At 45.2% G+C, this 12,198-nt stretch overlaps 1 long non-coding RNA gene across 1 annotated transcript in view; it reads left to right on the top strand.

The window, feature by feature from the left end:
- LOC144783064 (uncharacterized) overlaps nucleotides 1-7,779 on the top strand; it is a 44,507-nt gene extending 36,728 nt beyond the window's left edge. Inside the window, exon 3 of the long non-coding RNA XR_013601382.1 lies at nucleotides 7,601-7,779. This is a non-coding gene — a long non-coding RNA (uncharacterized LOC144783064). The remainder of the gene's footprint in view (nucleotides 1-7,600) is intronic.
- The last annotated feature ends 4,419 nt before the right edge of the window (nucleotides 7,780-12,198 follow it).

Here is a 12,198-nt window from a genome sequence, read left to right as displayed (position 1 = left end):
GCTTGATTCGGACCCCTCTTCTGACTGTCTTGAGGAACAGATTGTGCAACTAGTACTTTCATTTTCGTGTCTTTCATACGTTTTCTCTCGTGTTCTTGCTCTTCTCTGATTCTATTCTGGTGATATTGGAGCATCTGTAACATCTGGGACGGGGTACTAGCTTGCCAGGTACTTTCGACTTTCAAAACTCGATTCTTAACTTGTGGACTTGAATTCTCGACTAATTTAGTAACAAAAAGATGAGGGTATGACTCGCTACTTGTCTTGAGGCCACTGTTTATACTAAAACATTTCTCGAATCTAGAATAAAAATCACTAGTGTCTTCGTCTTGTTTCTGTTTACAGGCTGAGATTGCATCCCAGTCTTCCTTTTTAGTTGCTAATAATCTGGGCAAAACTTGTATTAACAGTTCAGGTAATTCTTTACATTTATCTCCTAGACCGGTACCTGGTACTCGTGCCTTGTCTTCAGCTTCTAGGACTGCCCAATCGATCTTTTTCTCTCCCACCTCCCAATCTTTTTCCTTGAGTTTTTCGTATACCCCTGCGGGCAATAAGACTTTTAACATTTTAATTATATCTGGATACGTGTATTCTCCCATACGGAGCATGTCTTTTAATTCTCGGTGGAACCCTGCTGGATCTTTATCATGACAGGGAATTAACTTTTTCATCTCTAAGAGTTCCATCTTTGTAATCGGAGTGTAAACAAACACTTGTTGCATTTCACCATCTGTTGTCCTAACTGGGTGTACTTCTCGTAACGGATTCTGTCTGTCTATGTAAAACGGTTTACTTTCTGGAGGTGAGACATGAACAAAATGCGGGTTCAAAAACATACTATATTTGTGGCGCTGTTCTAGAATGACACTAATTAAATCGGTACCTAAACCTTTCCATCTATACTGGAGTAACTCGTTCAGGACATCGTGTAACGGACCTGGATCAGAATGTTGACCCTCATACAAAGTAATGAGGTGCTGGATCATATACATACCCACCAGTCGTTGCTCGGCTGGGGGCAATTTCAGAAACATTTGTGCCACTATTTCGTCTGGAAAAGTGGTAGAATCAGTAATCCATCGGATTGCTGATCGAGCTAGTTCTTGTTCATGCATAGTGCTTAACTCACTATAACCGATTCGTGACTTCAGAATGTGATCGGTAGCTTGAAATACTTGTTCTAGAGAACCTTGTTCTGGGGCTGGATGGTGGAAAATTGGCTTGTGTTCTAGGCGTAAATGGCGATCTGGAAATCTAGATTTTCCTACATACGCTATTCTGGCGGAATTCTCGTCCTCTACCTCTTCCTCAGAGTCATTTTCTTTTTCGCTTACTTGTGCTGCCTTACGTTGATCGTGTAACCTTATTATTTCCTTACGGATTTTCTTGTACATACTCTCTATACTACTGATAGTCTTGTGTTTACCCTCGGCTATATTATCACTCCACCTTGTCAGGATTTTCATTTCGGCTTGATCTTTAGTCGGGGAATCTTGTTCTCTTATTAGACAATTAATCAAGAACTTTAATAACATGAGCTGGATCTCAACTTTTCTTTGAGACATGACGTCACTAATACTTTCTGGATCATCCCCTGTACGGATGAAACGATATATTCTGTCTAGATCTTCTTTCATATCTGGTAGGGTGACTAGATACTCGGTCACCTTTCTTACGCGTAATGAATATAAAACCATATTATCCTCGCCTGGGACTGGGTCATAGCCACATTCGGTAAGGGCTTTTCTTATTTCTGCAACAGACTGATGTCTGGGCGTACGCTGTGACGATTGTGCATGTAATTCGACTAACGTTAAACGCTTGTGTGGCGGCGGGGTTCCAGGAGGACCTCCCCCTGCGGCCCCTAAACTAGAGTCATCAACTGATGCTCTTCGTGCTGGCAAAGTGGGAAATTGAAATGCAGGCTGGACTTGTATGGCGGGCTGGACCGGGGGTACCGTAGCAGGTACTCCGGTGTCTGGAGGAGCGGGAATTGCCTGATTTACAGGGACCGGCGGAACAGGATTTGCATATTCCGGGACTGTGTCGTCCAAATAGGACGAAATGAAAATATCAGCTGCGGTCGGTTTGTGACGTAGCTTGGTCGGAACTAGTGGTGGCGGAAAATTACTGGATGCCTCCGGGGTCGCTTTTGGCAAGCCCTCGGCAAGAAGAGGATACATACCCTTAATAAGGGCATGCCTCTGTCTGTCTGACTGTTCTGTTTTAACTCGTTCACCTATCTCGATTAGTTCCCTTTCTTGGGCTCGTTCTAAGGATTCTCTACTTAGTTCTGACTTTCTGATTTCTTTTTCGGTTCTTTTATGAGATTCTTTGCGCCATAGCTCGATGGCATCTTTCTGTGACTGTCTGGCTTTCTTTTTCCATAATGCTTCTTCTACTCGCATGATGCACTCGGCATCCCATGTGCCTGATACAGGCCATCTATACTTTTCTTCTAACTCTTTGGTATACTCTACCCATAAATCTAGATATAATATGGCACTTATGCCATGCTTTTGATACATAAAATGACCTGGACTGTCCCTAGGCGGGACAGGAACTGCTGCTTCTAGCAGACCTTTTCTGGTTTTTAACTGACGTAATTTCGAGAATAAGGGCATGACTGAACTGTAATCTAGACACAATACAATACACAATGAACACGATAATTACTTCACATTCATACCACGACATTAAAATACATGAAGAATATTTAAAATAACAGTTCGAACAGAATACTACCTGGAATACTGGAAACAGAATACATGAATTTCTCAAGAACAGAATGGACTAGAACAGAAACTAGATGCACTGCTGAAACAGTACGAAACTTACCGGTCTCATAAAGAGACACGTCAGGACCCGCATCCACCGAAGTGGACACTTCGTTTGGGGGTCTGTGTACCACCAACCCACGGACCAGAGTCAATTAGATTGACCCTGTCTAGATACTACCCCAGCAATGGTACTCACCGGGCAGCAAGAACGGAAGGCCTCGGACTGGACTGGACTGCTTCGACGCCGGACGGACGAACTTCGGACTCCAGTTACGGGTGGGCCTCCGGATACCTCGGACCTTGGACTCTCGGCTTGGGCTCTGGTCGGGACTCGCCGCGTTCCTCCACCGCCTCGTCTGGATGCTGGACCGCCACCTCCATCTCCTCCGTGGGCCTGAGGGATACTTGAAGCAGAAATATCTGCACGTGGCCGGTATGGTTCCGTCACGGCTGCAGAGGGTCAGGGGGCCGGCGTGGCTTCACCGGCGCGTGGGGAAAGGGCAAGTCCCTATTCGGGCGCCATTATGTGGTATATAAATAAATAATACCGGATCTAGGTTTGACTAGGCATAGCAATAACAGATAGCTCAATAAATAAGAGTCAAGATTCGAGGTAGTAGGAGTTTGCAGGTTTAATACAGCATAAGGACAGGAACAGGACAACCTGCACAGGAATAGGATGGCAGCGCTTGACAGGGGGGCCCCGACAGCTGCCGGGCAGGATCTGGGATGAGCGCGCTAACATTTAATAACAATACACGAACATATATACTAAAAACAGTTGCATTACAATACATACGATAGGCGGAGCAGTAGGTGTGGTCAATAGCAGTCGTGAAAGATAAGGGTGAAAATGGGTGTAACAGGGGCGTATACATAGACATGTGATGCAAACGTAACAGAATATGTCATAAATGGGGTGGAGGCATGGAGGGGGCTACCTAAGGAGCCGGGACCTCTAACCTAATGGTGCGCGCAAACTGACAATGACGTGTTACTAGGAGAAGCTGGGGGCTATGAACTCTGTGCTAGGAGCAGAGACTGAAGTCTGGAGAGTCAGGGCGACATGTACCTAAACAGTATCTAGTATCTGATGTTTAGAGAACATGTTGATATAAACTAAGAGTCAGGAGGGGAGAGGCTAACGGACTCCAAGACTGGAGCATGCATTATTCTACATGTAGTGCGTGATGAAGAATATTAAATGACCATTAAATGCAGTATTTCTCTTACATGGAGACGTAAAGGCTAGACAATGACGGAAACTATTGATACGATTCAGTAGCTTAGGAATGCAGAGAAGGAGGGCTGGACTGATAACTAGAATCATAACATACTCTTGGCAGACTCGTAGACAGAGCCAGGCCGAGCCGGGCACTGCGAGGCAGGAAGTAAGTGAAGGGTCGAGGATACAGGTGGGGGCTGTATCGCTCCTCAGCGAGGCTCAGGAGACAGGAGCTGAATCTAGTGTCCGGGCCCTTTTGAGGCCTAGAAACGGGGACTTTACAATGAAATAACGTGCACACTGAGAAACGTGGCAACGTGACTTTGCATAGGCCTGATATTCGTAGTAGTCACGAGAACTGGAAACTGGCATACTAGAGATGGACACAACTGTAATTGCGTCTTTAATCGAACATGGGGAATACATATGCATATTAATCATGCACACATAACATAAGATGAAGGACGCGTAGGGACACAGAACATGGCAAAATTTACTTTTCCACAACAGCAAAAACACACCACTAGTCAACAACGTACATTATCCATCACACATAACAGTGACCAACACCATCAACATAGACATGAGGTATGTGGAAAACAATACACTGTGCCACACACAACAGCCATTAGCAGTGAGCCAACAACACCAGGCAACTAAAAAGCTCTTCTATGCCTTGCCACTGCCATCAAAGCCAACACATAATGTCACTGTTGCACAATGTCACTTACACTCAAGGGAAGTAGTTGTCGATGAGCTGTTGACGCAAGTCAACAGCTTCCTCTTCTCCACTATCACCATCACTGGGCATGTGTGGATTTGCAGGGGGGGACATCTGCTGCTCATCATCGTCCAGGAGCAGGGGGATCTCTTTGTGCATGGTCAGGTTGTGGAACATGCAGCATGCAACTATGATCTGACACACCTTTAAGGGAGAGTAGAGTAGTGCACCACTGCTCTTCTCCAGACACCGAAATCTAGACTTTAGAAGCCCAAAAGCACGCTCCACTACACAACGTGTCCTCCCATGTGCATCATTGTAGCAGACTTCCCCATAGGTCCTGGATTCCTCTGTGGGCTCAGCAACCAAGGCCGGTTGGGATACGCAGAGTCACCTAGGTGTGAGATACACAGATCAATCTTGTAATACAAACAGTTGACGAAAACAGCATATCCTACATACAGCACATTACTTGACAGCATACTCACCAACAACCAAGTCACTCCCCGGATGCAGATTCAATTTTGGGATGATGTTGTTATGTAGTATGTAGGAGTCATGTGCTGACCCTGGAACTTTTGAAACTGCGAAATTGGGGACACCATCTTGCCCCCTCCAAACACACTGCAGTATGCCAACCTTAGGCGTATTTATATTTTCCATTTTTTTCCATGTAATCCATTTAAGCCATGTTCTCCACTTCAAACTATCATGTTCTTCTTTTCTTAATCACGAATCCACAACCAGAATGGTATGCCTTTTTTCCAAACTTCTAATATTTAAACAGTGCCCATCCGGACCTCATGCAAAATACGAATGATGCAGGGTTCATCACAAACAGCCTTATTTGTCAAAATCCCAATGCATTTTGGGCATTAAAGCGCCCTTCGTAAGGGGTCACTATAAACGATAATAAAAAACAACAACTATCCATTTGCTATTTTAAACAGGAACTCGCATAATTCATTAAGTTAATCCACACAATCGCGTGTTCAGGTAAAACAGTGTAAAGTGCACATTATTCTTCATTTATCTACCCGACATTCAAAAATATCTTTAGCGGTGTATTAATCTCAAACTGTTTTTCTTCTGTGCCAATCTCTTCACCCAAGTATGTCAATACCCTCCTTCCCATTACCATTCCTCACTTTTCATTCCATCTAACTTCCGCGTTCCCTATTCTTCACCCGGTCTTAACAACCCATTACGAAAACCAACATAATTCCTCCCGTACCTGCCGTGATGAAAAACCTTCCAACTTCCTCCTTGTTCAAACTCAACTCGTTCTCATGTTTCCCCTCCCCCTTATCAACGTGCTTTCCCCCTTCCTCTCTCCCAATAGGCCAGTGCTCTGCGTTTCCCGCCATTATATCTGAAAGTTAATTCCATAAACTCCATTACCCATAATGCAATATACCAGTATCCCCATAACATGCGATTGTATGTAAATACAATTGTTGGTGATAAGTAGTTCGACCTCATAAGACGTTCAAATAGTCAGTTTTCTGATGCTTCCATCAAATGTTTATGATGAGCCACAATGTTTCACCGATGTTGTGGATTCATTTAAATGCATCTATATTTCCATTTTATTAAACATTTTAAAAAGTGGGTGCTCTCCCCCAATTGGGCACAAACCTGGAAATTTGGCACAGACATGGGAGATAATCATATCCGCTTGGCATACCACTTGCACGTTAATGGAATGGTAATGCTTCCTGTTGTGGTAGATGTGCTCAGGTGCCTGTGGTGGAACTAGTGCAACGTGTGTGCAGCCAACAGCTCCAACAACATTAGGTTTGTGTCCAAGGTCATAAAAATCACCCTTCACATCTGCCAATTCATGTCTCCTTGGAAAGTGAATGTAGTGGTCCTTGTAGGTCAACATTGCGGACAGGACATCACGCAGCACCATGCTGAACATGGCTTGAGACATCCCACCGTCGATGGCCACTGTGTAGTGAAATGAACCATTGGCAAAGAAATGCAGTGCGGCCATCACCTTAACTGTTGGCGTCAAAGCTGTCGGATAGGCCTATAGCATGCTCATACATGTACTATTACAAATTGCATTTGAGTATGTGGAGAGGATGGCAACATGGACACAAGTACAGATCTTCTTAAGCCAAACACATGTTGGTCGGAGACTGGATAATGTATATGTGTGCTACACTGCCTAGCATGCTGACTTCATGTCAATGGGGTGTGTAGCCTTATTTCCACAGATCCATAACTGCATTGAAGGATGGGAGTGACATACTGTGGTTTGACAGTTATACTGCTGGTTTGAGACACTCGAAGTCTGAAACACACATTCCGTGTGCTATGTGATGTCATAGTCCATTAGGTGTTCATATGCTCATTTGTGACATTACAAATGTATTTTGGCCAGAGGGTACTGAATAATGTGTGTACAGTTTTCAAATTGACCCTATGGAGATGTATCTATTATGCACAAGAGTACAATGTCTGAGTGTAACACTCTTGCTGGTAATTCAACTATGACACATCAGATAAATGTGAGGTGGACATGTCATCCTTCTATTGATTCCATGATGTGTTGAATCGTGCGTGTGTAGGCACTGTTTCTCCATTCATATTGTACATGCATGTGATTTCTGTGATGGCCCATGCTTAACCTCAGTGTGAGGCCCTCTGGCCTGCACAGTAACTGCCCAATCTTACAAGGACACATCACTATATACTTCTAACATATTATTTGATCCAAGTGTACTATGTGTCATGCTGTAGGGGCTCTGCTCTCCATTGATGTATTCGTGTGATATGTATGTTCATGCTACTGTACTGACACTCAGTGGTACACAACACAGTGTCACATAAACTTCCTCTTCTTGTCTCCCATGCCTGCAGCTTAAGGTCCAACAGCGTAAGGCCATATGGAGGGCCATTGCACACAAGGTGCGGTCCCTGGGTGTCTCCAACCAACGGCTTACACACTGCCACAAGAGGTGGGATGACATCTGCCGGCTGAGCAAAAGCGGGGCAGAGATGACGCTGGGGGTACTCCCTCAAAGTGGCAGGTTAGAGCGCAGGAGCATGACACCACTAATGGCCCAAATCTTGGCAGTGACACAGCCAGAGCTGGATGGATGCTTGAGGGCCCATCAGCAGAGGTGGATCACAAGGCTGTGATACTGGACGAAAGCAGTGAGTTCAATGGGGTACCAGCTGCTCATTCTTTTCCCAAAAATGGTGCGACGATTTCCAAGCATATCAATCAGTGGAGTAACATCACTAGAGACAAGTGGGTCCTGGATCTCATCTCTTATGGCCACACATTGGAATTCCTCCAAAAACCGCCCAAATCTCCTCCCAGGGGATCGCACCCCCCTCACCTTCACTTACTAAAAAAGGAAGCATGGGTAATGCTTCAAAAAGGGGCAATAGAAAAGGTCCCTTTTTCCCAACGGAGGAAAGGTTTCTATTCCTGTTTCTTTCTCATACACGAAAAATCAGGAGGGTGGAGGCCTATCCTAGACCTCAGGAAATTGAACAAATATCTAAAGAGTCAGACATTCAAGATGGTTACTCTTTCAGACATCCTGCGTTGCCTCAACAAGGGCGATTACATGACATCATTAGATCTCGAGGATGCATATTTCCAGGTCCCTATTCATCCAAAACACAGGAAGCTCCTGAGCTTCACAGTAGCCGGTTCCCACTATCAATTCCGAGTTCTTCCATTTGGCCTCAAATCGGCTCCATGAACGTTCACAAAATTCCTGGCCCCAGTGGCAACAGCCTTGAGAACCAAAGGTCATCAGGTATTCCCTTACCTCGACGACTGGCTGCTAAAGGCTCCATCCTCTCGCTTAGTGGAAAAAGCAACAAAGGACTGCCTCACTCTTTTCCACAAGCTGGGTCTTTCAGTCAATTTTCAAAAATCTTCAATTTACCCAAATCGAATAATGACATTTCTGGGAGCAAAACTAGACACCATCCAAAACAAGGCTTTTCTCTCCGAAGAAAGGCAACATCGGTTAAGAGCATTAGCACTCAAACTGCACAGAAAAAAGTACGTTTCAGTGAGAATGTACAAATCTTTACTGGGGATGCTCTCTTCTGCAATAGATCTTGTCCTCTAACTCAATTGCACATGAGGCCTCTTCAAGAGGAATTACAGACTCAATGGGTTCAAACCTCTGGCTCCTTCGACGATGTAATCAAAGTAACTTCTTGGATGAAAGAAGCCCTCAAGTGGTGGATTCAAACCTCTCATCTCAGACAAGGACAGTCTTTTCTCCCAGGGCTACCGGATTTCATAGTCACAACAGATGCTTCTATGGAAGGTTGGGGAGGACACTTGCAAGAACTGCAGGTACAAGGAAGATGGTCCTTTTCCCTGCGGCAGATGCACATAAACAGACTGGAACTCAAAGCCATTTTTTTATCTCTTTGAGCGTTCCTTCCTCGAATACAGGGATCGTCAGTGTTGATCCGCACGGACAACACCACAAGCATGTTTTATATAAACAAGCAAGGAGGTACAAAATCACTCACCCTGTCTCAAGATGCACAGGAGTTATGGAACTGGTGGACACCCCATCACATTTCTCTCACAGTGGAACATGTCCCAGGTCTTTGAAACACCTTGGCGGACACCTTGAGCAGAACAAGCGACAGCTGTCACGAATGGGAGCTGGAACAAGCACATCTGGACAAAATAGTTGCAGTCTAGGGGAAACCAACGCTAGACCTATTTGCGACACGACTAAACTCGAAATGCCGATTAATTGCAAGCAGGTTCCCTCTCCCGTACGCTTGAGGTAATACTCTTTTGATTCGTTGGTCAGGGATCTATGCTTACGCTTTTACACCCATTCCTCCGATACCCAGGGTCCTCACAAAGATGAAATGGGAGTGCTGCCGGATTCTCTTGATAGACCCCAGATAGCCCAGACAACACTGGTACACAGAGCTTCTCCTTCTCTCAAAAGTGCATCCCATACGTCTATTACCAACGCCAACGCTGTTGACAAAGAACAGGGGCCAAGTGCGTCAACCGGAACCAGCTTCTCTGCAGCTGCATGCGTGGCTCCTGAATTCCTGGAATTTAGAGATTTGAAGACTCCACAAGATTGCAAAGACATCATTGGCAAATCTAGAGCTGAAAGCACCAATAAAACTGACGAGCTTAAATGGAAACGTTTCGGTCTATGGTGCAAATGAAAAGAAATGGACCCATTTCTTTATGCTCCAGAGAAAATTCTACCTTATTTGCTTTCACTAGTAAAATCTGGTTTAACGCACTCGGCAGTTTGAGTTCACCTGGCAGCCATATCAAGGTACAGACGAGCGCCTCATACTTCGTCTCTATGGTCTACAATAGTCATTAAACAGTTTATGAAAGGTCAATTTCGTACTTTTCCACCTATCAAGGCTCCACCACCGGAATGGCAGCTTATTGTTGTATTGGCTCAGTTGTTAAAACCACTGTTAGAGCCCATACACAGGGCACAATTAAAGTTTTTGACAGGAAGATTGCACTTTTCTTAGCACTAACTTCAACAAGAAGAGTTAGCGAAATACAGGCGTTCACCATATCTCATCCATACCTGAGGTTCATGGATCAAATGGTCATTTTGAGAACAAACACCAAGTTCATCTCTAAAGCTCCTACGCAATTCCATTTAAATGAACCAGTCATTCTGAGGACCTTCTTTCCTAACCCTTCTACACAAGTGGAAAGAGCTTTGCACACTCTGGACCTCAAGAGATGCCTTAAATTTTATTTGCAAAGAACCAAGGACATCAGAAAATCTAATCAACTATTTGTAGCTTATGGTCAGAACTCTCAAGGTAATGCAGTCACCAAAGCTACTATTTCCAGATTGATAGCATGTGCGATAAAATTTTGCCATGACAAGGCTGTCAGGCCTTTATCAAGTACTGTGAAAGTGCACTCTAATAGATCAGTGTCAGCATCAACTGCCCTATTTGCAGGAGTCTCGCTGGAAAAGATTTGTAGAGCTGCTACGTGGAAGACAACGCACACGTTTGCTCAGCACTATTGCTGGAGTCATCTCAGCGTCCTGATGCATCTTTGCGACAGGTAGTGTTAAGGAACCTAATTTCTTAAGGTAAGCCTCTTCTAGGAGAGGTTTGATTACATTCTATGTCTTCTTTATAAGTTGATTAATAATATTGCAAGTATTATACACACTGTTTTTTAGGTCTCGCCTGTCGATGCGCATGCGCATCGAGCTTGCGAGCCTATTGCGGCTTAAACAACCTTTAACTAAGAAGCAAGGAATCGTGGCGATTCCTTGCAGTGCCCGTGACTTTTAAGCTCAATGCGCATGTGCATTGAGCTTAAAAGCGCGTGCACATCAGTTCCCTCAGCCGCAATCGCCGTCTGTACCCTCAGCCGCATTCCTCCCGACACCTTTTGAAGTGAAGCTTAGCTTCACTTCAAAGGCCCCGGCTTCTTCACACCCACATGCCGCTCTCCCCGCTCTGCCCCCTCCCCTGCCCGCCGTGTGCATTTCTCCTCCACCCCCTCCCCACAGCAATGCCCTCCGTCTTGTTTGTTAATTTCCTCCAACTGCCCATCTCCTTTCAATACGTTTCCATTTAATCGCCTACCTCTCGATGTCCCTCATCCTCATCTCAACTCATCTATCACTCCAGCTATCTCCTCTTACACGTTATACAAATATCTCTCTCTTCACCTCCGTCCCACGATCTCTCATCTCTCTTCCTTTCACCCTCTAATCACGATCGTCTATTCTGTTGCTCTCCCCTCGCTAGCCCTCTCCCCCACCTATTAATCTTTTCTGTTTTCTACGCATTTTCACCCTCTTACGTCTTCCTTTTCTCCCTCGTGCTTCCTTCATCTTTCCTTCTCTAACCATTTTCCTCGTCCGCCTCCCGCCATCTCTATACACCTCTCCCCTTCTGTGACCGTCACTCTCCTTCCCTGCATCTCCGTCGCTCTAAGCACCCCTATATCTCAGCCCTCTTACCCCCGTCGCACCTATTTAATCTCTAATTTCTGTCATGTCTCCCCAGTACCCATCTACTCCTGTTGGGTCACCTCGTGCTCTTCTCCTCTGTCCCACATGTCCTTTCATTTTCCCTCTCGCAATCCCATTTTACAGCTGCTCTTCTGATGTGTTCTCTCCATTGCTGCATGTTTCCTCTTTCTACTTTTTCCTATTGTCTGTTTCCCTACCCTCGCTCTCCCCAGCCCCCTCCTCCATTTGTCTCCGCTCACTCTCTATCCATTTCTCTGCACGTTTCCATCTCCCGGTTAAATAATATTTTATTGGCAAGACAAATCAGCTAGACATTCACGGAAGAGAACAGGACGAGCTGCCAGCCCTCCAGCCCTCGACCCTGTTCAATATGCCCTGTTCAGTGACGAGGGAAGGCACATGCTGAGGTGCCATTTCTGACGGGGTGGAAATAAGCCGTTCTGCAGGCCTGTGCGCGTTTCCCTCAGGGGA

Source organism: Lissotriton helveticus, chromosome 9 (assembly GCF_964261635.1).
Source record: "Lissotriton helveticus chromosome 9, aLisHel1.1, whole genome shotgun sequence".
NCBI classification, from domain to species: Eukaryota; Metazoa; Chordata; class Amphibia; order Caudata; family Salamandridae; genus Lissotriton; species Lissotriton helveticus.
This window is presented reverse-complemented; position numbering and strand designations above follow the sequence as displayed.